This window comes from Chrysochloris asiatica, unplaced genomic scaffold (assembly GCF_000296735.1).
Source record: "Chrysochloris asiatica unplaced genomic scaffold, ChrAsi1.0 scaffold00128, whole genome shotgun sequence".
Classification (NCBI taxonomy): domain Eukaryota; kingdom Metazoa; phylum Chordata; class Mammalia; order Afrosoricida; family Chrysochloridae; genus Chrysochloris; species Chrysochloris asiatica.
The window spans coordinates 5,282,665-5,304,797 of record NW_006408646.1 but is presented as its reverse complement, the minus strand read 5'-3'; the positions used below and the strand labels follow the sequence as shown (position 1 = coordinate 5,304,797).

Genomic DNA, 22,133 nt, shown 5'->3' with positions numbered 1-22,133 from the left:
CATCTCCATCCTGCCCCCTTCCTACAGGCCTCTTGAAGGCCAGAGACCAGGTAAAGTTATTTCTGAGAGTTGGGTCCATCCCAACTATTGGGAATGACCCTAAGACACGTCCATGTCTGAAAACAGTTTATGAACAGTTTCTATAACCAGAGACAGTTGCTATGAGCCTTCAAAAAGCCCAGTCTTTTTTGCTGGCCATACTAACATCTTCATCACATGCATCACAAAGCATCAACTTGTATATTTTTTAACTAGAAGAAGAATTTCAGTTCAATAAATATTTAAGAGTTTATATGCAAGGCAATAAGTGGATGAGTGAAGACAGATCTGCTGGGAGCTGTGAACTTGTGGGAAAGAGAAACCATTAATAAAAGGCATTTAAGACCAGAAGCAAAAAAAAAAAAAAAATGGAGAGAGCTTTCATTTGAAGGAATGCATTGGTGGAACTAGGAAACGCTTGGAGGGAGGAAATGGAAGCTTGGCCTGTGGATAAGAGAGTTGGGAGAAGGGAAAGGAAGAACAGAAAGGCAAAGACAGGAAGATCTTTCAGCAGCAGAAGGGCAGAGGGTAGAAAGCCCAGGCCCCATGCAGATGACAAGGGCTAAAACACCAGTACCTATATCCCTGTCGGAGAACCATAATGAGAGAGTCTGAGCAAACAGCCCAGCTCGCCTCTGCAGGGACTATAAAGTCAGTACTAAGCTAAGCAGCAAACAGTGGGATGTTACTGCAAGATCTTATCACAGAAGTGACATAATCATCTTCTTATCTTCTTTAGAAGGATGAATCCTGGTTAGGGGTGGTATGGGGTTGGAACTGATGGGAAAGTGTGAGACAGGAAGATGGCTTGGGCAGTATTGGGAGCAAAGAGGTCAGGTCAGCTGCCATACACAACACAAAGGGAAGAGTGAACCAAGCATTGTCTTGAGGACACCATCATTCCCCTTTGACTCGGCCACAAGGTACCTTGGTTTAAATTCTGAAGTTACTTCACAAGCCAAGCTTCTAACGTTCTACCCCTGCCATTAACTGTCTGCTTCCCACCTACTACTCCTATTCCACAACTGAGCCACTTGCTGAAAAGATGCCAACTGTCTGGATGCTCAGAAAAATTTCCAAAAATCTTATAAAGGTTACTGAACAAACAATGTCAAAGGCATTTAAATAAAACTATATACACTTAGATACAAAGACGACCATTCTACATCAAGTATGGTAGAAGCCTTGACAACCTGTACAGCAGATGATGGCCTTCTGGGGCAGAATGCTGGGAAAGAGCTCCTAGATGAGGAGGCGAATGAGATGATGCCATTCAGAGTACACCAGGGGCCTGAAAGTACCAGGTCCCAGGCCCATGGAAGGCATTCTGGAACTCAACTTACCAAAGCAGGATGTCCTTCTACAAAGACCACAATCTAGGAACCCCAAGACTGAGGTCTTATCCCAGCTTCTCTGGAGACAAAGGTCCGTGCCCTCAGTCCTCTTGCTGTGACACAACATTTCTGAGGGGGCCCTCAGCACAATCAGTAACTCTAACACGTAAAGGATCAAGGAGCAAAAGCAGGAAGGGCAAGCAAAGATCTATGTGAAGATCTAGGCCACATGGTTCCGTTGAGAAGTCCAGAAGAAGACAGGGGCACCCATACAAAGCAAGAACACCCTGGCCATGCCAAGACCAGTTGGGTCTTGCCCAGCAGCATAACTCGAGTCTCATGGAGTCCACTGAAGGGTTGTATAGCCACTCATGAACATGTGATATACAGGAGGTTGAGAAAGGGTACGAGAAGGCAGACGCAGCAAGAGCAACTGAAAAGGATGACTAACCTCAATGCCAAAAGGTGCCAGGCACTCGTGAATGCAACTGTCAGTGATGAAGGAAGTCTGTGCTGTTTGACAGACTATCAACTAGAGGGCCCTGCCTCACTGGAAGAGGACAGCTGGTACTCACTCCACTGTGGCAGGATGCTGTCATGTAGGAATGTGGACCTAAAGGGGCCAGATCTTTTCATTTTCCAAGAAGAGTCCAAATCCCAGATTTTTATGTGAACATGTCTAAAATGTTATCAACCAAAATATTCCGAAGCTGGTTTAAAACCATGAGCCTACTATTTTCATGCACCCAGCAGTCTGATACCTGGCCCGATTTACATCTCTGACAGTGTCACTCTGGTCACGAGGTCATACTTATGATGGTTGGTCTTTCCAAACCCAGCCTGTTCCTAAGCAGAGCGACTGCTCCATCACACACAGTCAGTGCAGAAAACCACAGTTGCAGCAGTGCCCTGCTGGGCAACAATCTCAGAGGTCCCTCCGTCCGCCTCGACAGCTGCTGATATCCCTGCTCAGAACACCCAGGCAACCTGCTGCTCCTCAATCGTGCTCAGATACACCTGTGAAGAAGGGGACCCGATACCACAGTAGGAGTCTTCCCTTCAATGCAGTCACTAGTCATAGCTTAGGTCCTCATGGCAGAAAGAAAAACAAAACAAAATAGTGTTTTATTAGTAAATAACAGGAATGTGTAGCCTTTCGTGTTTATGAATTTATGTTTTGTTTTGTTTTTGTTTTAAAAAGTGACTTCCTGTTGTGAGTTGGAGCATATGAATGTCAATCTAGTACCAAACACACTGCCATGGAGTCAGTTCTGACCCACAGCAATCTTACAGGACAGAGCAGACCTGCTCCACAGTGTTTCCAAAGCTGTAAATCTTTATGGAAGCAGACCACCAACCTTGCAGTTAACAGCCAATGCTTAACGCACTGTGCTACCAAGGTTCCTTATATATTATACCACTCGTCCACATGGCAATATGTACCAAGGTCCTTAGAAATGTTTATACTGCTTGACCCAGTTATCCAAATTCTAGAAGTGTCTTATCATCTTTGAAAATGATTAAGAAACATAGAAGAGATATTTCTCAAAGTGTTACTTTATAATGAAAAACAAGATTTGTTATGCACTCACTTAAAATGTTTCATAGTATTTAGTATCAGAAAAATACTCCAGGTGGGATGATAAACACCATGTAATGTTTTTAGAATTTCTATAAAATCTTTGTAAACTCACTGGAGGATGAGGAGAGGGGTACCCTAAAATACAAAAGGTTATCTTTACAGTTAAGAAGCTCTGGTAGCGTAGTGGTTACGAATCGGGCTGCGAACCTTAAGGTCAGCAGTACGAAACCACCAGCTGTTTCACGGGAGAAAGATGAGGCTTTATGCTCCCATAAAGATTTACAGCCTTGGAAACCCTGTACAGAGTCGCTATGGGTCAGAACTGACTCAACGGCACATAACAACAACAACATCTTTACGGTTAAAAAAAAAAAGTTGCATAAGGTCAATTCTGACTCAGGGTGACTCTGTGTGTTTCAGCATAGAACTGTGCTCTTAAGAGTTTTTCAATGGTTGATTTTTTTTTAGAGGCAGAGCACCACTTCCAAGGTACCTCTGGGTGGACTTGAACCTCCAACTTTTCAGTTCACAGCTTAATGTTTAACCATTTGCACCTTCTAGGAGGAACTCCATTTTTAAGTTGTTGTTGTTAAGCACTATTGAGTCGGTTCCAACTCTTTATAGGGTTTCCAGATAAGCCACTGGTGCGTTTAAACCACCAACCTTGTGGTTAGCAGTCCAATGCTTATCCTACAGCACCACACCAGGACTACCAATCTCTAGGTGGTGGTGGTTTTGTGCCATCAAGTGGGTTACAACTCACAGCAACCCTGTATAAAGTTTCTGAGACTAAATCGTTACAGGAGCAGAAAGCCTCATCTTTCAGCCTGCAGACCTTACTGTTAGCAGCCCAACGCTTATCCAACAGCACCACCAGAGTTCCTTAATTTCTGTACCGAGGAGGCTAAAAGTACATTTTCACATCAAACTTCAAGGATCATCAAAGCCTTCTAATCAAACCAATCTACATATCAAGTGTCTAAACAACCCTATCTATCATTGACTGTTGGAAACCAAAGAAAATCAATACCAAATCTAACAACATATCATAAGGGTAATAAATAAAATGAAAATACTCTCCTTTGAACCACAATGGGCCAGCTGACCTCATTCTCTGAATACTACCGTGAGTCAACAGAGTCGCTCAAAGTCAGACCTTAAAACATCTCATTCAAGCTATAAATGGAACAACCGCTACTCTTCACCTCCTTCCTATCTGTTTGACAAGTAGAAAGGTCCATCCCAACAGACTTCATCAGCTTTCACCTCAAAAAGTAGGGAAATGCAATCTGTCTAGGCCAGGCTGATGAAAGGAAATACGGATAGGTCTCTTGTGATATAATAGTGAATAACTGTTATCAGGACTGATTGTGAGGGGTGGAAATGTTAAAGGTAGATGTTTTGTAGCAAGGAGGGGAATGATTAACTTTGTAGTTTAGGAGCAGAGGTCCCTGGGACCATCAAGGGAGTAGAGCAGAGAGCAGGACCCTACCCAGAGAGGCAGTGATGCCCCCCCTCCGCCCCGAGATGGAGGCAGAGACAATGATGTGGAGAGATGGAGCAGCTGGGGACTTTAGACCCGGAGAGGGGCTGTGTGCTGATGACCGGGGGGCAGGCTTATAGGGTATACCCTCTGGTTGGTTGATGATGCATGGATGATGCATGGCAATGAAACAATATACGACAGGATGAATGTGAAACTAATGTTTTCCCATTAAACTATCTCCCAGTAAACTATCACATAATTCACAATAAAACATTTTTAAAAAAAGGTAGGGAAAATTAGAATGAGTGGGGCAAGACCAAATGCCCAAATCTCATACTGTGTCTTCACTACATCTTTCTTCAGAATGGGTCATCCAGATCTACACTTAGCTCCCCAGGCAAGGCTTCCTCTCCCAACTGTCCCCTCATGCAGACAGGACTTGTCAAATTCTAAGTACCAATCACACATCATTCACTCATGCTTCTGTCCCCCTATACTCAGCTACCTGTTGTTGTTAAGTGCCATCGAGTCAGTTCTGACCCATAGCGACCCTATACAGGGTTTCCAAGGGTGTAAATCTTTATGGGAGTAGAAAGCCTCATCTTTCTCCCGCGGAGTGGCTGGTAGTTTCGAACCTCTGACCTTAAGGTTCGCAGCCCGATTCGTAACCACTACGCTACCAGAGCTCCTTTCAGTTGCCTGTAGACAGGGACTATGTCTTACCCACCTTTGCAGTAAAATAAGGTCTCCTGCCTTATGTAGGGTCATGCGAACAGCACACACCAGTGACAGCTGATTAAAGAATTCTACCAGCCAGGAGGGTGGACTAAGCAGGGAAACTCCCAGTCCTCTACATCAAACAGGAAGGTCCAGCCCATGCAATGTTAGGAAGGGATAGACATGGATAGGACCTCTATGGAGAAAGCCATGCACACTCCCAAATGACTCTAAAATGTTCACCACAGGAAATGAAGAGGCAGGAAAGGAGGAGGTGTGTCTCATATCAGAAAAGTCCTTTAAATGTTCCAACATTTTCAAGAGCCAAACACAACAGAAGTGCCATCGAGTAGCAGCTGTATCTTTCAAGTCATTGATCCCTCGTCCCAAACAGAGCAGGTTAGCTCTTTGTGTATGTGTAAAGGGAGGAGGAGTGGGGAGGGGGTAAGTTAGAATGAACCTTCTCTGATAAGAAAAAAGGAAGGAAAGAATTGTTCTATAGAGTGTTTTCTCAGTTACAAACTCATTTCTGGATCTCAGGTCTGGATTTCTATACAACTAAATTCTTGTCTTGTTGGTCTAGTTTTGTGTTTTCCTCCCAGAAATATTAAGAGACTATGGTTTCAGAGGAGTCCTGGTATGGCACTGTTGGGTAAGCACTAGACTGCAAGATTGGTTTCAATCACAAGGTTGGCGGTTGAAACTCAACAGCCACTCCTCAGAAACCCTATACAGGATCGCTATGAGTCGAAACCAATTCCACGGCACTTAACAACAACAACAACATATGGTTTAAGATGGGAGTCTGGTGGTTCTATAGGATAAGCACTGGACTGTGAAACACCAGGTGGGTGGTTTGATACTTTCTGCTCCTACAAAGAATTCTTCTTACACATGGTCGCTATGAGTCAGAAAGACTACACTTAACAAGAAGAAAAAATTCCATCATCACTTTACACAACCTCACCACAAGTGTAGAAAGCCATCTTCTTCAAAGAAAAAAAAGGCTTCAGGATCAGGGAGGCCTGGGTTTGAATCCCAGCTCTACAACAACTCGACATGTGACTTGACTTCTCTCCATGCTTGATTTTCTTGTGTGAAAACTTGGGACATGCCACCAACCTCATGTGTTGATTTTGGGGACAGCGCTGTGCCTGGTAACTGGCACACAATCAGCACTTGATCATTAGCAGCTATTTTTAAAAGTTCTCCCAGGAAGACTAACAGACTTGGAATCTGAATTAATTAGAGGAGAAAAGTAACTGCTTAAGCCCAATGTATAATTTAAGAATGCCTGGCTTTCTTCAATTATACACCTGAACATCCAGCACACTTCTGCATCTGCTATCTTCCCTACTATACTCAGCCAGGGTTTAGCCAGGGATCCCACAAAGCCTCCAAGCTTGGTAGTCAGAGACCCAGATATTAATCCAGGCATGTCTACCTCACCACGTGGTGCCTGAGCAAGGCACTGGACTGCTCTGGGCTCAGTCTCCTTATCTCAAACATTAAAGGGATGCATCTGGTTCGTCTGATTATGAAGCTTCAGAGATTGCAAATCCACTTTCTATAGACTTGGGAAATGTCATGCAGGAGCAAAGTCTTCATATGATATATATCCAGGTTAATGATTCTGAACACCAAGCCTACATAGTTATTTCTAGGGATACTAGGGCTTGGCCATGGACTTCTTTGTATGTCTATCCATCCATAAGACTTGTCCACATGATGGCTTTTCTCCAATATTCAGCAGAACATCTTCAGACCTTTATAATGGCCATATACCCTGCCCCCAAAAGCACACATTTGTGCACACACATCAATTACGCTCAAATAAAAAGTCAGCTGCATTGAGTTGACTCTGACTCACATTGGCCTCATGTGTGTCACAGTAGAACTGCGCTCCATAAGGTTTCCAATGGCTCATTTTTTTGGTTTTTATTGTCCAGGCCTTTCTTCCCAGGTACCTCTGGGTGGACGCAAATCATCAAAATTTCAGTTAACCCTTAATATGCTCGGTTGCTAACTGAAATGTTGATGATTTGCACCAATCAGGAACTCTTCCTGAGATAGAATTTGGTATTATAATACCAGCGAGTTTACCAGAACCAGAATGAACTTCATCCTTTCTATCTACTGAGCAGGTTTCTAGAAATAATAACTAAAAAGGAAAGATAATCCCAGAATGTATTAACTGAGCCAAATGAACTTGTTCCCTTCTATTAATCCAAGCCTGTAAGAGCCTACCTGATGCCCACTCTAAATGCACAGTTCAATCACTATCAAGTGTCTGGTAAGCAGCAGCCATGGGGGATCCAGTGGTGGAGCCAGGGACTTGCCCAATCCCAAGGGAAGGTACGAGGAGCTGCTAAGACATTTCAGCACCAACAGATGCTCTATTTCATTCAATAGGGGAAATGAACATTCTGTGCTCCCACAACCCTGAGTTCAGATCATTACTTTCTCAGATCATTACCGTTGAGAAGTCTCTGAGTATTTTCTCATTCTTCTCATGGATAATACATAACTAGTACCAGACAGATGCAGGCAAGAAGTTAATTTGTGGCACACAACAATGCCACAGAACCTGAGGGCTCAATTCTGTAGGGAACCCAGTAGCAAAGGATTCTTACTTATCTATACACATATCTGTCTCCATAAGCAACTGTGAACTCCGTAGGACAATAGCAATAGACGTCAGGCACAGAACAGGCCTTTGGTAAATGTCTGTCAAGTGAATATGCTTGTTATATTGTCATATGATCAGTATGTAGACTTCTTCCCTACAACTCTCGTCAACCCCAGTCTCACATCACTCAAATGCTTAGCAAAGGACTAATGGGTGAATGGTATTACATTGGAGTTCCTGGGTGGAATAAACAGTTAAGCACTCAACTAAACCAAAGGTTGGCAGTTCAAATCTACCCAGAGATGCCTTGGAAGCCAAGATCTGACAATCTATTTCTGAAAAATTAGCCAATGAAAACCCTATGAGTACAATTCTACTCTGACATCCAAGGAGTCACCATAAGGAGGAATCAACTCAACAGCAACTGGTTTGGGGTTTTTGTTGTTTTTGTTTTTTAATTTGGTATTAGATTAAAACCCAAAAAACCAAACCTACTACCATCAAATCAATTCCAACTCATAGTGACCTTATACAAGATTTCTTAAGCTGTAAAGCTTCATCTTTATCCCTCAGAGGGCTAGTGGATTTGAACCACTGACCTTATAGCTAGCAGCAGCCCAATGCCTAACCCACAGCACCACATTAGGAATCTCTTTTTCTGTAGCAGGAAAATCATAAAACCCTCCAAGCAACAAAGCTGTAAGTCTTCTGCAGGAAAGCAAAATATACATATGCAAGAACTTCTACATATCACTTCAGGGGTTCATGGACCATCACTGGAAGTCTGTGACCCTCATGATAAAAGCCCCTATACTAAACTGTTTTTTGTTTTTTTAAATTACTCTTGAATTAATGTCAAAGTTCTAAACAACAAAATGCTGCTAATTTGACAAAAACAGGAACAAACCTAAGAGTATCAGTCTTCTGTGGCAGGAGGCCACTTAAGAGGTCCTGGTGGCACCATGGGTTAAGCACTGGGCTGCTAATCACAATGTGGGTGGTTTAACCCACCAGCCGCTCCTCAGGAGAAAGATGAAGCCATCTGCTCCCATAAAGATTGACAGTCTCAGAACCTTATGGGGACACTCTAGTCTGTCTACAGGGTAGCTGAGTCATTATTGACTGTATAGCAGTGGGTTTTAATGAGGCTACTTGTATAAAGCTTAAGAATATAACTTTGGGGACTAGACAGACAAGGGTTTTAATCCAGGTTTTACAATTTGCAAGTCATGTGAGGTTAGAAAAGTCCATTTTTTTCTCTTGCACTCAGTTTCCTCATCTGTAAAATGGGTTCACAATAGTCACTAATTCTGTGTTCGTGTGAAGATGAGAAAAAAACACAAGACTTGCTTGGCACAGTGCCCTGTACAGAATAAATGCTTTTAAATAGAAGGCCTTCCCCATTCTACAGACTACACACCTATCTTCCTCCCACCCTCATCTCCATTCACAACTTATTAGTAACTCCAATAGGCTGTCAGAGAACAAGACAGAAAATATGAGTCCTTAAGAACTCATAAAGGAGTGGTGGTGGATAAGCACTCAGCTGTGAACCAATAGGCTTGAACCCACCAGCTGCTCCTCAGATGTGGCAGTCTGCTTACATAAAGATTAGTTGTTGTTGTTGTTGTTGTTGTTGTTGTTAAGTGCCATGGAGTCACTTCCGACCCATAGCGACCCTGTATGAGGTTTCCGAGGAGTAACTGGTGTGCTTGAACCTCCAACCTTGCAGCTCAAACCGAATCTGCAGTCCAGCACATGAATCAACAGTGCCACACCAGGACTACAACCTTAAAAACTCTATGTGGCAGCAGTTTTACTCTGTTGCAGGGTTACTGCATCGGACTTCCACTCCAAAGCAAGGCCTAATTTTCCCCCAAAATCAAATGCTTGTTTTAACTTATGAAGGCCCATCTGACAAGACAGTCAGCAATTCCGTTCTGTGTAAATCCAGATCAGCTGTCAGCACACATTGTTCTAACAGGACCAAGTAATTTTTAGAAGGCAAGCCTGTTAAATTCACTTTAAACGGAGATGAAAAGAAAGCGGTCAAATGCTAAACTGCAGGAACAGTTTAGCGTTTATTCAAACAAGGAAACAAGGCAGGAGAATCTGTTTCCAAAAAACTCTTCTCCTTGATACCTTCAGTTAAAATGGGACACTTAAGGTCAGCTAGGCCTTATCTAGTCCAGCCAGCTCTAGATAGCTAAAGGCACTGCCTTGGTTTTCCATTCAACACTTAACCCAGGATCTAGAAAGGCTGATTTTAAAGTTACACAAAATCTCCCATCCAGTGTCCCCACAAATGAATTTCTTAAGCATTTCTAAATTTTACCTTCAAGGAAAAATGCACTTCTACTTTAAAACAATCTTACATCACTAAGAGATGTAAATTTTCTTTGTTGATGTAATCAATCCACATAACACTAATCTAAACCCCAAAGCCATCTAGCCTAGTGACCCTATAGGACATGTCGAGTACAACTGCCTCATCTTTCTCCTGAGGAGTTGCTGGTGGGTTCAAACTGCCAATCTGTTTTGTGTGGTTAGTACCTGAGCTCTTTAACCAGGGCATCTGCCACATTTCACTGTTGTTTGTGGGTTTGTTGTTGTTGTTGTTAAGTGTTGTAGAGTCGGGTCCAACCCATAGCGAGCCTGAACAGGGTTTCTGAGGCTATAAATCTTTATGGGAGCAGAAAGCCTCATCTTTCGCCAGCGGAGCAGCTGGTAGTTTCAAACTGCTAACCTTGAGGTTTGCAGCCCGATTCATAACTACTACGCTACCAGAGCTCCTTTAAGCGCCATCAAATTGATTCCGATTTCTAGTGACCCTGTACAGTTTCCAAGGAACGGCTGGTGAGTTTGAACCACTGACCTTTTGGTTCAAACAGACCTTACGGTTCAGTGCTTACCCTACAGCGCCACACCAGGGCTCCCACATACCACCGTTATTGTTGTTTCTGTTAAGTGCCATCATAGCGACCCTGTACAGGGTTTCCAAGGAGCAGCTAGTGAGTTTGAACCTGAAGGCTCAAACTGACCTTGACCTTGCAATCCACCGCATTATCCTGCAGCACCACACGACTCCCACATATCACTCGTGGTGGTGGTTTTATGTGCCATGGAGTCGGTTCCGACTCATAGCAACCCTATGTAGGGTTCCTGAGGCTGTAAATCTTTATGGGAGCAGAAAGCCTCATCTTTCGCCACAGCTGGTAGTTTCAAACTGCTGACCGTGAGATTAGCAGCCCAATTCATAACCACTACACTACCAGAGCTTCTTCCACATACCACTAGCCAGTGTTTAATCAGGCCTTTATCTAACATCACCAGTCATGCGAGCTGCAGGGCTGAGTGAAAGTTTCCAATGATGATCTTATTAAGAGCAACAGATAGGTCCAAAAATGAAATATTTATCAATATGTCTAAGAATCTTTTAAAGTTCCACACTCCAGAACTGTTGTTGTTAAGTGCCATTGTGACGGTTCTGACTCATAGAAGTAGCGTATAGGGTTTCCAAAGAGCAGCTGGAGGGTTTGAACTGCTGACCACTTCAACACTCCAGAACTAGAAGAGTGTCATTAACTTCTCCAGCACTCAAGCAGGATGCCTGCTACTCTATCTAGCATGCTTATGGGCTTTAACGCTGTGTGAATAAATAAGACAATAAAAGTAATTAATAGCATTTCCTACCCACACACTGTGCTCACCATCATTTTCACAGGTTGAGATGTCAAAAGTTACAAGCTCTCCCTTCGTCCAGTACTCACTGGTGACCTTGGGAAAGTTATTTAAGACAAAAATGCCCACAAAACTCCTGGAGGCTACTTCCAAGAACTAAATTATGACATTTGCGCTTCTCCACCACCCTCTAGTCTCTCCTCCATGTTCTCTCTCTCAGAGTACTGGCAGTGTTGTAGTTAAGTGCTCTGCTGCTCATCCGAAGACTGGTGATTCAAACCCTCCAGCCTCCTACTGACCCAAGAAAATCACTAAACAGTTAATCCAATTAAAAATACCTGGGAAAATAAGTGGATGACTAGGTATCTATTCTAGTCTAGTTTTTTTTTTTTAATAAGAAAAGCTGATGGAGAAAGAATATAACAAGTCTGAATAAGAAAAGAAAAAGCAACAAATTGGTGTTCAGCTTCAGATTCATCATATTGTTCAGTACTCTAGTTGAACTTTTCTAAACCTCTTATTTACCATTTTTAAAAAGCTGTATGATTTGCTAGTGAATGTTTTATGGCATTCAGAAACAAGTTCATTTTCCAAAGACCAAATCTAAATAGTTAAGAGTCACAAGTACTGTAGCATTGCTCTTGTTACTTCTAGTAGGGTTTCAGTAGCACTTCTATCATGGTTTAGGGATAGAAACCTGTTTGGAAGCTCTCCCCTCTTTAGGAATTCTAAGGTAATTTGATAATGTAATGGCTGAAAGGAATGTAAAAGATGTTATATGTTGCAACTGAGGGGAGATAAACTGCTACTGGAGTCACCTGGGGCAAAAGCCAAGCTGGCTAAGCAGGGTTTCTTCTACACAATGTTGTAACAGACCTAAATGTGTGCTAAAAATAACTATTGGGTATCTTGATTATAGAGAGCTTGTAAATCTGCTTTCAGCCTATACTTGGCTAGATATGCTAAAAGGGGAGTTAGGAATTGCCCAGAAGGAACAGGCTTTGTTTTCTAAGTCAGTAGCCTGTATATAGAGCACTGGGGCTTAGATGGAAAGTTGGGCCCCATATAGAACTTTCAAAGTCAAGAAATTCACATTTGAAAAGACATACACACCTACCCACACCTGCTGAGAGAACAGGAGATTTCTGGTTAAAGGGAAGACCTGAAGAATTTTTTTTTTTTTTAATGACTGTGATTTTTAATTTCAAGCAAGCAATTTGCCACTGGATGCCTTGAGGCAGAGAAAGTCTGTGTTCATCAAAGAAAACCCCCTTCTAGAACTTGAAGGTTAAAGAGAGCCAACAAACCTCACTGCCTGCCAGCTCCCTAGTGATCACCTGAATGAGTGGAAGTGGAGAAACATGCAGCAAAGGAGGATGGGTTGAGAGATGAGGAAGGGCTGGCTGGTTTAAAGTTTGTATAGATTCTCGAGGATACAAGCACCAAACTAGTCCATGGGGGGTGGTTAGGGCTGATAGAGAAAAGGGGCCTGCTGGTCTGAAGTGCAGGGAGGTATGTGTGAACTCCCAAGCTTACAGCTGTTACCTACTTGATCTAGCTAGGATGTCTAGGGCTGAATTGGCCAAAACCCAAACAAATGAAAAGAGAGATGTTTGATACTGTGAGTTGGTGTAAATTTGCTGCAATTTTAATGACTTGCTCTGGACTTGCCTTTGCTTATGGATTCAGATGCTCAAAGTTCCAACCAGAATGAAGATTCCTCACATTAAGGGAAATACTCGTCTCCTCCTAAAATAACTGGAAATTAGGAAAGTGAATCCTTCAAGTGTGAAAGGGCTAATGGCTTGACGAGGCTGGAGGTGACTTGCACTACCGTGAATTACTTCTTTGTAAACATTTTTTCCCTGATGGGTCTCAGTAAGAGAAGGTGGGACAAGATACTAATAAGATGATATGAATCAGCCATGTTTGCTAACAGGGCTAATTTGTGGTTGTAAAAACTTTTAACTCTAAGGGGGTATAAGGAGCTCTGGTAGTGTAGTGGTTATGGTCAGCAGTTTGAAACTATCAGCAGTTCTGCAGGAGAAAGATGAGGCTTTCTGCTCCCATAAAGATTTACAGCCTCAGAAACCCTATGCAGGGTCGCTATGAGTCGGAATCGACTCTACAGTACATCACCACCACCACCTAAGGGGTATAAAATGAGGCCATCTTCAAAGTAGGAATAGTGGCTCTCACTACCATCAAAGAAGAGCCAAGAATAGATGTGTCCTTTAGACCCTGAGATCCTTGCAGATCGAACCTCCTCAGCCCAAGAACAGAAAGCTGTGGTCCCAGAGGAGTAGAGGGCCAGCAGCAACACAACCAAGAGCCAGAGCACCAGACAGAGCAGTGGGCTTTCCAGTCCACAAAGCAAGTAAAGCTGAGTGCCTTTGCACAGGATGCTCACTTGTGGAGCGGGATACCTCCAGGTACTTAACTGAGGAGATAGGCTTGCTGACCCACAAAACTAGCATGAGCATCCTGGGGCTGAGCCTTACAGTGAGTAGAGTGCCTTTTGGACATTTATCTGCTGCCCTAAAAGAGCTTTGTAACTTTGCCAGAGTAGAGCAGAAGGGGTCAAAGGCCACAGAGAGGCTGTCCTGACTGGAAGAACTGTGCCCTGAACATTTCTAACCCTGAATTGCAACCTGTTAACTTCCCTAATAAACTTCATAATTTTGAGTATGGTGTCTGAATTCTGTGTGGCCATCGCAATGAATTATTGAACACAGCTGAGTAAAATATGGCATTTTTTTTTTGCAGTTGGTATCAAATACAGGATTCGCTGCAATGGCTCCAGACTCATGGAACTCATGGGTTTGTAAGAGAAAAATGAAGAAACAGACTGAAGCGTGATTCTTAAATGGTGACTTTGGCTATCAATACCTCTAATGGCCAAAAAGAATGTAAGAGATGTTATGTTACAATTTTGGGGGGGGGGGGGGGAACAGTGCTACTGGAATCACCTAAGGCAAAAAACCAGGCTGGCTATGGCTGGCTATGCAAGGTTTCCTCTACCTTGTGTTGTAACAACAGATCTTGATTATAGAGAGCTTGTAAGCCTACATTCAGCCTATATTTGGTTAGATATGCTAAAAGTGGAGTTAGGAATTGCCCAGAAGGAACAAGTTTTTTTTAAAAAAGTCAGTAACCTGTGTATAGAGCATGAGGACTTAGGTGGAAACCTGAGCCCCATCTAGAATCTTCAGAATGAGGAAATTCACATTTGAAAATACATGCACACCCATACACAACGGCTGAGAGAACAGATTTCTGGTTAGAAGGCCTGCAGAATGAAAAATGATTGCCTTTTTAAATTTCAGTTTGCTACTGAATGTATTGAGGCAGGAAAAGTCTGTGCCCATCAAAGAAAGCCCCCTTGTAGGAATAAAAGCTAAGGAGAGCCAACAAGCAGACAACTTGACATGCTCCTTAGTGACCACCTGGGGCCACCTGATGAGTAGAAGTGGGGGAATATGCAACAATGTACAGATGGGCTGAGAGAGAAAAGGAAGGGCTGAAGTTTAGGGAGATGTGTGGACTCCTGAACCTACAATCACACATATAGTTAATTTGTGAGGTGGGGGAGAGGTTTTCAAGCTAAGACAGAGAAGGAGCCTGTGGGTCTGAAGTGCAGGGAGGTGTGTGTGGACTCCTAAGCTTGCAGTTGGTACCCATTTGACCTATCTAGGATGAACCCAACTAAATGAAGAGAGATGTTTGATACTGTAAGTTGGTGTAAATTTGCTGCAATTTTAATGACTTGCTCTGGACTAAACTTTGCTTATGGATTCAGATGCTCAAAGTTCCAACCAGAATGAAGATTCTTCACCACGAGGAAGATGCTTGCCTCCTCTGAGTACTGGGTTCATTGTTGTTAAGTGCTGTCGAGTCGTTTCCGACTCATGTTGTTGTTGTTGTCGGGTGCCATCGAGTTGGAACTGACTCATACCGACCCTATGCACAGCAGAACGAAACAATGTCCGATCCTGGGCCAACCTCACCACCGCTGCCACACTTGAGTCCATCAATGGTGCCACCTGGCCAATCCATCTCATTAGGGGTCTTCCTCTTTTTCTCTGACCCTCCACCTTACCCAGCATGACATCCCCTTCTCCAGGGACTGTTTCCTCCGGACAATATGTCCAAAGTATGAGAGACGAAGCTTAGCCATCCTGGCCTCCAAGGAGCATTCTGGCTGCACTTCTTCCAAAACAGATCTATTGGTTCTTTTGGCAGTCCATGGCACTTTCAGTATTCTCCTCTAACACCGCAACTCAAAGGCGTCAATTCTTCTACGATCTTCCTTATTCACTGTCCAGCTTTCGCATCCATATGAGGCTATTGAAAACACCATGGCCTGAGTCAGGCGCACCTTAGTCCTCAAGCTGACATCTCTGCTCTTCAATACTTTAAAAAGTTCCTGTGCAGCAGATTTGCCCAGTGTAATACGTCGTCTGATCTCTTGACTGCTGCTTCTGTGAGTGTTGATAGTTGATCCAAGAAGAATGAAGTCCTTGACAACTTCAATCTTTTCTCCATTGATAAGAATGTTGTTTATTGGTCCAGTGGTGAGGATTTTTGTTTTCTTGACATTGATATGTAATCCATATCGAAGGCTATGCTCTTTGATCTTCATAAGTAAATGTTTCAAGTCCTCTTCACTTTCAGCAAGTAAGGTTGTATCGTCTGCATATCGCAGGTTGTTAATGAGTCTTCCGACTCATAGTGACCCTATATAGGGTTTCTGAGGAGTAGCTGGTAAGTTTGAACCTTGCAGCTAAAACCAATCTTGAGGTTGCATGCTTATCCTTGGTTTAGTAAGTACCACATTGGTTTAATAAGGAAGGGCAATTTATAAATTGGATATCTAAAATGGGAGCAGATAAAGGCATGATGTGGCTGGCTTACCAGCTTTCATGGGTGTACTTAATAATTAAAATGAATGGAAACGAGGAAAGTGAATCCTTCAAGTATTAAAGGGCTAATGGCCTGCGGTACACTGAATTACTTCACATAGCTCTTCTACCCATAGTCTTTATAATTCCCACCAAGCAATGTTTAATTTTTCCCTTGATAGGATAATTCAATTATGATAGTTAATCGTACCAACTGTGACAGTAAAAACTTAGGACTCTGACATGGGTGGGTATAAAATGAGCTGTCTCAGAAGCCGGAATGGGAATTCTTACTACCATTAAAGAAAAGTCAGGAGTGGAATGTGTCCACTGAACCCCAGAATCCTTGCTCACTGAACCCTCTCAACCCAGTGATGGAAAGCTGTCACACAGGAGAAGTGGCAGAGGAAGAGTAGCAGCAGCAGAATCAAGAGCCGAAGCACCAGACAGTGGTGGCCTTCCCTGACCACGGAACAAGTGAAGCTGAGTGCCTTTGGGCAGAAGACTCACTTGTAGAGTGAGGTGTCTCCAGGCACTAAACTGGGGAGCTAGCTTTGCTGAGCACCTTCAGTGAAGGGTTCATCATAATGAGCAGAGTACACTTTGGGCATTATCTGTAGCCCAAAAAGAGCTTTGCAGCATTGCCAGAGCAGGGCAGAAGCCTGACCAAGGGGCTGAAGGCCAGAGAGAGGCCTGCCTGTGGGCACAGCGGAGGAGAGACTGTCCTGCCTAGAAGTACTGTGCCCTGAACAATGCTGACCCTAAACTGCAACCTGTTAACTTCCTTAATAAACTCCTTAACTGTGAGTATGGTGTCTGAGTTCTATGTGGACATTGCAATGAATTATTGAACCCAGCTAAGGAGAATGTACCATGGGAGGGAGGGAGAGTTCATGCCATTTTTTGCAGTTGGTGACAGAAGCAGGGTCCATTACAATGACTCCAGATTCATGAAACCAAGGGGTTTGTAAGAGAAAAAATGAAGGGGCATGAGAGTGAAACCCAATTCTTAGGTGGTGACTTTGGTTATCCATACATGTAACGGCCAAAAAAAAAAGTAAGAGATCTTATGTTGCAACTTGGGGGGTGAGGGGGGAGGGATGCTGCTACTGGAGTCACCTAAGGCAAAAAACAGACTGGCTAAGCAAGGTTTCCTCTACCTTGTGTTGTAACAACAGATCTTGATTATAGAGAGCTTGTAAGTCCGCATTCAGCCTATACTTGGTTAGGTTTGCTACAAGTGAAGTTAGGAATTTCCCAGAAGGAACAGGCTTTTTTAAAAAACTCAGTAGCCTGTGTATAGAATATAGAGACTTAGGTCGAAACCTGAGCCCCATCTAGAACATTAAGTCAGAAAAATGCACATTTGAAAAAACATGCACACCCACACACAACTGCTGAGAGAACAGATTTTTTATTAAAGACCTGCAGATTAAAAAAAAAAACAAAAAAACTGGCATTTGAAGTTTGAGCAGTTTGCCATTGGATGCACTGAGGCAGGAAGTCTGTGCCCATCAGAGAAAGCTCCCTTGTAGGAATGAAAGTTAAGGAGAGCTGAGAAGCAGACAACCTGACATGCTCCCTAGTGACCACCTGGGGCCACCTGATGAGTGGAAGTGGGGGAATGTGCAGCAATGAAGGGTTGGGTTAAGAGATAAGAGCTGACTGGTGTGGAGTGTAGGAAGCTATGTGGACTCTTATGACTACGGGCACTACCTAGTCCATATAGGAGGATGAGGGGGGTGTAGGGCTGAGAGAAAGGGCCACTGCAATGAATTACTGAACACACCCTGGGAGGGATTAGTGGTGCCAGTTATTGCCGCTGGTGTTAGAAATGGGGTTCAGTGGAATGGTTTCAAACTACTCGAAGCATGGGGTTTGTAAAGGAGAATGAAGGGGCACTGGAAGTGAAGCTTTTGATTTCTTAGATGGTTACTCTGGTTATCATTATCTGTAATAGCTGAAAGGAACGTAAGAGATGTTATGTTGCAACTGAGGGGAGATAAGCTGCTACTGGAGTCACCTGGGGCAAAAGCCAGGCTGGCTAAACAAGGTTTCTTCTGCCTGGTGTTGTAACAGACCTAAATATATGCTAGAAATAAACTTCCTTAATAAGCCCCAGAAGTCCTGGTGTAGTGCTGTAGGATAAGCACTAGACTGAAAGGTAGACAGTTCAAATCCACAGTCGCTCCTATGAAACCCTCTACAGAGTCTGTATGAGTTGGAACTGACTTGACGGCACTAAAACAACAATAAGCCCCATCACTGTGAATATAGTATTCGGATTCTGTGTAACCACTGCAATGAACTATTGAAGCCAGCTGAGTAGAGTGTGCTGTGGGAAGAAGGGTTGCTGCCATTTTTATGCACCTCTGTCCATCAGCTTTTCTTATTAAAAAGAAAAGAAAAAGCACCCTTTTTCCAGGGCCAACAAGGGCCACTCCTGCTACTTTAATCCAGCACTATTCAAAGAGTCCAGGGAGCCATGCTGTGCTCCATCTGAGGACACAGAGAGGCTCAAGGACCAGGCCACAGAAAGTTATTAAAGATGTAGAATGCGTTAAGAAATGACTGTTCTGACAGCACAGATAAGCTCACCAACATCATTGCAATTATAAACAAATTAAGGACACCTATTAGGAAGTCTTGCTGTGGCACCACAACATAAGCACTGAACCACAAGGTTGGCAGTTCAAGCCCACTAGCTTGGAAACCCTACATGGGGTTGCTATGAGTCAGAACCAACTCAATGACAATTAACAACAATTAGTGATTGCAGACGCCCTGGGAGTGCTGTAACTTCAAGGTTGGCAATTCAAATCCACCAGCTGCTGCACAGGAGACAGATGAGGCTTTCTGTTCCAAAAAAATTATTTACAGCCCTGGAAGCCCTAACAGGATCATTATGGTTCAGAATTGACTGAATGGCAGTGAATTTAGTATTTTGGTATTTATGATTGCATGGAGCAATGAGGTTAGTGTTTGGTTGATAACCACAAGTCAGCAGTTCAAACCCACCAGCTGCTCCATAGAAGAACAGATGAGGCTGTCTGCTCCAATAAAGATTTAGTCTCGGAAACCCTAAGAAGCAGTTCTACTCTACTATAGTGTCACTATAGACTTGGTAGGTTGTTGTTGTTGTTGTCAAGTGCCATGGAGTCGGTTCTGACTCATAGCAACCCTGTACAGGGTTTCCAAGGAGCACCTGGTGGTTTTGAACTGTTGACTTTGTGATTCACAGTCCAGTGCTGATCTTACAGCACCACACCTAGGAGTCGGGATCAATTTGATGACAGTGGGTTTTATCAGTGATTACAAGTAGCCCTGGTGGCACTGTGGCTAAAGTGCTTGGCTGCTAACCAAAAGATCAGGGGTTTGAAGTAACAGCACGCCTCAGTTCTCTGAACAATGATGAGAGCCTTAAAGATTACAGCTTTTGAGACCCTATAGGGCACTTTAGCTCCATCTCATAGCGGTGCTACAAGTTAGAATTGCAGTGGATTTGGTTTTGAGGTATTGTTGTTAGGTGCCATTGAGTCGGTACCAACCCATAGCAACCTTATGCACAGCAGAATGAAACACTGCCTGATCCTGGGCCAAGCTCACTACTGTTGCCACAGCTGCTTAACCGGTCAGCATATTTAATACGATTTAAGTTACTTTTCTTTACTTAGCAATTGTTGACTTCTTTTTTTTTTGCTAGGTTAACGGACTACATAGAGTCCTGGTATAACGCTGTTGGATCAGCACTAGACCGTTAACCACAAGGATGGCAGTTCAAACCCACCAGCTGCTCCTTGGAAACCTACACAGGGTCACTAGGAGTCAAAACTGACTCAATGGCACTTAACAACAGAGGACAACAAAAGAGATAGATAAGCATTTCAAAAAGTTTCAAAAGAGAATAGGCTCCCTCTCACACTTTCTGTCTCTATTCAGAAAGATAAAATAGTTACAAATGGTATGTCTAAGCAGCTAATTTTGTATTAAATGGGGAAGCCAAGATATTTTCCAAAGCATAGCACAACCCATAATGGATAATCTGCCAGACAAACTCTCAAAAAGTGTACAAGTTAAAACACTGCATTTTTTTTTTCAAGTATCCTTCAAATAAGTGAAGTGTCATGCTAAAATAATCTTTTTCTCTTTTCCTTGGAGGACTACAAATCACACACTTCTAAAGCAACCAGGGCATTGTGAAGCTCTGAGACAAAGTGACATAGGGACAGGAGTTAAGTCACACAATTCTTGAAGGTGGGGGCTGAAAGGTTTAGGAATCTTCAGCACAGCAAGGTCTCTAAAGCTTATGAATTAAACACTACAATTTTATCATTACACACACACACACACAAAATTGAAAAGTCTTTAGCAATATAGGTAGTCACAAGACTTAAATAACATGTTTTCCCCTTCTATTTACCCCACAGGTGCTGAAGAAGGGGATAAGAGCCCTGAAGGCAATGTTGCTGATAATCGCTAGACAAAAAAAAAAAAAAAAAAAAAAGCCGCCTGTTGGCTTTGCAAGATATACCTCTAAGGAGCCAACATGCAAGTTCCCTGTCCTGCCCACGCAGGGGCTCCACACTCGGCTACATGTGCCTTCTCTTCATTTTAACTGGCCCAAAAGCAAAGCACAGAACCCCCAAAGCACAGGCCCTGCAAGCATCCTATCACACCAGCAGGTTCAGAGACAAGCCAACCATTTCAAATGCCTCCCCACGGCAGCAAGCAGAACCGTCATCCATCCACCTGCGGTCTACCAACAAACTGATAAAATCACCGCCAGAGACGCGGGAAGGTAACCAACCGCCCAGCGAACCATCCTCTGAGCTGCTAGTTCCTCCTTCTCCTCCCAAGAGTGGGCACAGCTCAAAGCTGTCTCCAGCCAGCTTATTTTGGAATGCAGACCTTTCATACCGAGCAAGGTAGAGAAGGCACTGTCAGTGCGTGCCCCTGTCTCCCGACTTCCAGGCCCTCCGCACAAGTCCTTGGCCCAGAAGCGGGCAGGCGGACTCCTTGCTGCACCCCTCTGTAATATGAGGATTGCAGCATGGGCGGTCTTCCACCGCCACTCCTGTGTACCCCCACGTCCACTCTTCGGCTACCTCCCCCTGCGCCCCTGCCGGTCCTCACCCAACAGATGGGTCAGCACCCAGGTGAGGAAGTCATGCTCGGCCAAACCTGGTGGCTCCCCAAAAGAATATGGATGGATGGAGAGTCAAGCCGCTGAACTGAATGAAAACAAGCCGTCATCCCTGTCTTTCCAAACTGGCATGCAACAGGTAGTTCTCGGCACTTCCACCTGAAGCAGATAGAAATGCCCAACCGCCCCAAGGGCACCGCCCCAGTGTGGGTGCCGGGACTTACGGTCCACCGCCCACCCCGGGCCCACAGGCCAAGCCCCCCACGTGCACACACCCCGCCGGTTGCCCAGAGGCCGTGACCCGCCCGCCTGTCGGCGAGGGATGCCGCCGGCCTCCTGGTGCCCCCCCTGCCCACCCGCCCGCTGTGGGGTCGGCGGGCACAGCCCCCGGAGCCATCTTGTGGCGGCGCGGGGCCGGGCGGCGGGTGGCTACCTGCACGATCTCGCCCTCAGCGCTGAGCGTGGCCCCGGCCCGCGAGAAGCGGCCCGTGAGGCCGGTGGTGTAGGTGGTGTAGTCGCCGCTCGGGCTTGACTCGAACAGCACCACCTCCACGAACGCCGTCTCCTTGGCCCGCGCTGCGCCGGGCCCCGCGGCCGCCAGCAGCAGCCCAAGCAGCAGCG

The 22,133-nt window shown here is 44.3% G+C and overlaps 1 protein-coding gene across 1 annotated transcript in view; it reads right to left on the bottom strand.

The window, feature by feature from the left end:
• The window catches only part of ZNRF3 (zinc and ring finger 3), a 185,113-nt gene extending 163,009 nt beyond the window's left edge, over positions 1-22,104 (bottom strand). The window contains exon 1 of the mRNA XM_006869299.1: positions 21,946-22,104. The gene's annotated coding sequence lies outside the window, so the exon portion shown is untranslated. The remainder of the gene's footprint in view (positions 1-21,945) is intronic.
• Between the last annotated feature and the right edge of the window lie 29 nt (positions 22,105-22,133).